Source organism: Pinus tabuliformis, chromosome 7, assembly GCF_031772625.1.
Source record: "Pinus tabuliformis cultivar Carrire ecotype Pingquan chromosome 7, CPIR1, whole genome shotgun sequence".
NCBI lineage: Eukaryota > Viridiplantae > Streptophyta > Pinopsida > Pinales > Pinaceae > Pinus > Pinus tabuliformis.
This window is the reverse complement of record NC_142293.1, coordinates 994,826,877-994,831,556: the sequence shown is the minus strand read 5'-3', so window position 1 is coordinate 994,831,556 and position 4,680 is coordinate 994,826,877. Positions and strand designations below refer to the sequence as shown.

Sequence of the window (4,680 nt, the reverse complement as noted above, 5' to 3'; positions counted from 1 at the left end):
TCTGCCTAAGATTCTACATCTGTCTAAATAATGTTTCCTGATAGTCACTTGGCAGGAACTTATGTTTCAGTTTTTCCACCATCCTGTTCCAATTCTTAATTGGTTGTTTTCCAAGTCTTCTTCTTTCTGCCTGCACTTCATCCCACCAAAGTGCTACATGTCCTTTCAGTTTCGTGACAAAAAACTTCACCTTCTTTCCTTCATCTGTTTCTTAATAATCGAAGAATTTCTCCATGTCATTTATCGAGTATATCAATTCCTCAGGGCTTAAGCTTTCGGTGTAGATTGAGACTTCAAGTCTAGGCTTGGATGTGGATCTCAATACCGACCTAAAGAATCTCATTTTAGGAGTTACATCTGTAGGTTCTACTTCTGCAGCTTCAGCTTCAGGTTCACTGACATCTCCAGCATCTACATCTCTTCCCATTTCCACTGCTTCCAATCTAGCTTGCATCTGTTTCATAGCTTCCAACACTTCAGCATTTGCAACTGGTCGTCCTCTTCTTCGACCACCACCTCTTCCTCCAACTCTGAAAGCCATGTTGGATTTCTTTTTCTGATCCTTGAGATCCTGTTCAATGTCAGTAGGCTGCTCTGATACCACAAATGGTGGCCGGGGTGCAGGCGTAATGGACAATCGTTCAAATCCGGAAATGATTTCTGCAAGTTCAGGCAGAAATAAACTATTGGTTAAATACCAGTGGAATTAATTTTCAATCTCGTTTTATGCAACTGTGGAACCAACTAAATCTTTGGCCTTGGTAAGTTTTTGGGAATGAATTTATTAATAGACAGCAAGGAGTGATGGGGAACGACGCTGAATTTATTAATATATTGAAAATGGAATGAAGGAAGATGTTAAATTTTGAGGAGGAAGCGAATGGATTGACGGAAGACACAAGAATGGAAGTGAAGAAGAAGAATAGAATTAGAATTAGAATTAGAATGGTTGTAAAATATAGTTTTATAAACATTGTTGTTTTCCCACATGTGTTTCGCGAAGGAAAGAAGAAGGCGTATATAAGAGGGGCAGTGGGCATTCATAAAGCACGACCTTACTTGAACAGGATCTGTTCTATAGGTTGTACATCAAAGTCTGCGTAGATTCCTATTCAGACAAGCACAAAAATCCGGAAGATGAACGATGGCTCCCGGGCTCCCGGGCCAGAGCGCGAATGCTGTGATGGTTGGGGGTTTCCACTCTCACCCTTCTCCCGATGAACGTCCCATCTGTGACATTTCCAGTTCCACACGGTGAAAGCCCGAGAGCGTTCTGACGGATTCGATTCAACAAACTTTTTCGTTTTAGTTTGTTCTCACGGATTCACCCAACTTTTCGTTTTAGTTTTGTTTCCATTTCCGGTTTCACGCGTCCGTTTTTTAATCTATTTTTCGTGAAGCTGGCTCACACATTTTACTTCTCCACACTTTGCATTATTTATTTGATTTAATCGCTGGGCATTTCAGTGCTCCACAGCTTGTATTATTTATTTTAATTTTAATTAATTGCTGGGCAACCACGCAGAAATTCAACACCCACCATTATTAGTCGCTGCCATCTGGTGATGGCATGGGACTATAGTTATCGAAAATCACGATGTTAACATTAGTAATCGAAAACCACGATGTTAACATTAGTTTACCTGTTTCTTAGTACCGGTTGAGGGAGTATACCGAAAGTTTTTTGGTACATAGTAACCGGTTGAGGGAGTATACCGAAAGTTTTTTGGTACATAGTAACCGGTTGAGGGAGTATACCGAAAGTTTTTTGGTACATAGTAATTCACTGTGTTATTTGGCCTCTTCCCAAGGCTTGCATTTGCGGTTATCGCTGACAGATCTCTACAATTGCTGCTTTTATAATGGCTATCTTGTTCCTATAATTTTTGGTGTTCATACGTTTTTGGAATTTGCATTTTCAAAACAAAACTAATGCTAGCATTAGTTAACAAACATTAAATGCCATTTCCATAATATTTGGTTCGTATTATGCTTTGTAAAACATTGTTTATGGTCAATACACATGGCACACTTCTCTTTCGTCAGTACACATTGCACACCACATCGCTGTGTGCATGCATGGACTAGTGTGGTGGCGATAGCTTTCTACATGTCCGTACGCTGAATGCTCTATCTTATATGCCTACCACAGCTTGCAATCTAGGTGCCATGCTCTGCATTAACAAGATTTGAAGGACAATTTACTGGAACAACAAGACAACTGAAAGGAGGAACCAGACAACTTGTTGCAGGAGGAGTCAGAGTAACCAAAAAAATAAAAAATCAATTTACAGGAGGAACCAAAGGAACCAAAAAATTGGCCATGTGCATGTGAAACTATAGATAGTTCTTTAAGCGTGGCAGAGGCAGGATAGAATTTAGGGTCTTTCTCTTCCAACCCTTCAAAATTGCTATTTCCATTCCTAAATCCCCAAGCCAGTAGAGCAGTTGCTGCAGGCGTAGCTATGCCTTCAACGGATATGCAAGGTACAAAGGCCCCAAATCTTGAACGAAAAGTGCTTAATGGTAAACCATATAAAATCATGTAAAATATAAAAGAAGAAAACCATTTAAAATCTGTACAAAGAATCGCAGTCCTAAAGGCCGCTTTGCCAATCTTCATGATGCAGTGATATTTTTTCATATTTTTTCAATTTCAGACAGATTTTGTATTTGGGGATTCAATCACTATTCAGGATAGGATGCACAAGTCACTATTCAGGATAGGAAAGAACTTCACGGAGTAATAGAGCAGCTACTCTAGATAATGAGAATAATTGTCTATTCTAGGTTGATTGAACCAATTTTGTAAACTTTGTTGTATCGCTGCGCTCCAAATGTAGACTTTAATATGAAATATATTTGCGCATTTTAATATGAAATATATTTCTTGCTACAGTTAAAAAAAAAAATGTTGCTAGATTTTGGAGATCTTAAGTGTTTATTCCATTAGGCATCTGCTTGTGAAGTTTCTTCCTTCCATATTTATAATGGGTATAACTTGGAGAAATTGCATGAAGTCTATGCCTGTACTATATACACATTAAAGAAATTGCTTGAAGTCTATGCCTGTACTATTGACCACTCTATCTTTGCTTATTCATTGTGTCCTGGGATAACATGAAAGTTATGCCCCAAATAGCCATAGCTAATCTTTTGTGTGTATTTGTGTTTCACTTTCCCAGTTATTATGATAATGCATAGCTCAAACAAATTGTCAAAAATAGTTTCCCCGCAAGACGCAATTATCTTTACAATTATCACTAAAAAAGTATTCAAATGGTTACTCACCATTTCGTGTATGCTTGGAGCCTTTTCCACAACTTGCAAGATGCAATTATCTTTATAATTATCGCTAAAAAGGTATTCAAATGGTTACTCACCATTTCGTGTATGCGTGGAGCCTTTTCCACAGCCCTCTGGGCGCCATCAATAATTTTCTTATCACCACGAAAAGAACACTTCGGAGAAAAGACCATCTGTAATAATAAAAACACCATCTACAATAATAAACCAGTAGAGCACTTTATTTTGTGAACTAATAATTGAAATCTCTCAATCAAACACTATATCAATACTAACTGCTTATCCTTGGCCTTCCTTGCCTTATAGGTTGTTCGTTAAGCTGCTCTGGTGAGAAATAAAATAAGGTATACAGTTAAGGCTCCTCACTAACGCTCTTAGGAAATATAAAAAGAAAATAGGTTAGCCAAGCACTTACCCACGGTTTCAGTTCAGCGACAAGTTCTATCGTGTACCTAGCTGACCACCATATCTGAATAGGTCATTCATCAACAGAACGCAGTGGAAACACACAAGGTGGAGTCTCCGAAGGAACGATACAAGGCAATGCACTAGGCGATTCGACCTGTAACATAATAAACTCCAATGGAACACTTTGGGCTTCCAACCAGTTCTACAGTCACAATGGATTTATCTCACTGAATTTGGAATTATCTCGGCGTTATCTTCGCAAGTCTGTAGCAAGCTCTGTAACAGATTCATTCTTAGCTCATTCTGCAACTAAACAGGGCACTAGCTTTGAAAGTCAACATAATGAATTAGTTTTCCATTTCCAGAGGGTGCACCTGTTCAGCATGGAAGCCCATCAAGCCCACGTGCCCTTCATATTAGTTTTGCTTATTACTATTTATTTTTTCGCTTATTATTAATACTATTTACTTTTTGTTTTTACTGCAAATCGTTTTTTTTTTTTCAAAACAAACCGTTAAGATACCCTTATTTATATGCGGGAGACTTTATATATGCATGTAGGAACTACCTCTTGAGAGAAAAGGAATATTTATCCCCTAACGGGGACTCCGGAGATTGGTCGTATCACGTATTAAAGGACTGCTAGCTATAAATTTTCTCTTCGACTCCCATCATAAACCTAAATTAATTAAATTAATACCGTCTCCTTTCGGTTATTCTATCTGCCCCTGTAAATTCAACTCATTGTAACTTTAAATTGACAAAATGGTTATTCACTTGCAAATTTCTTAGTATTGATCTACACAGGTTGATAGGTGTATTATTATTATTATTATTTTCTTAAATTTTAATTTGTTTTTAAATGTCAATTTTTATTTTAGGACATTAAGTATAGATACATAACTAAGATTAGCTTCGTAGTTTGCTAGTAATTCAATAAAAATGAGATCTAAAAATGTCTCACAT

General features: G+C 37.5%; 1 non-coding gene across 1 annotated transcript; it reads left to right on the top strand.

Annotated features, from left to right (window-relative positions):
- Window positions 1–1,049: 1,049 nt before the first annotated feature.
- Window positions 1,050–1,283, top strand: LOC149250941 (small nucleolar RNA U3). Its single transcript, XR_016267621.1, has one exon. It is a non-coding gene; the product is annotated as a small nucleolar RNA U3 (small nucleolar RNA).
- The last annotated feature ends 3,397 nt before the right edge of the window (window positions 1,284–4,680 follow it).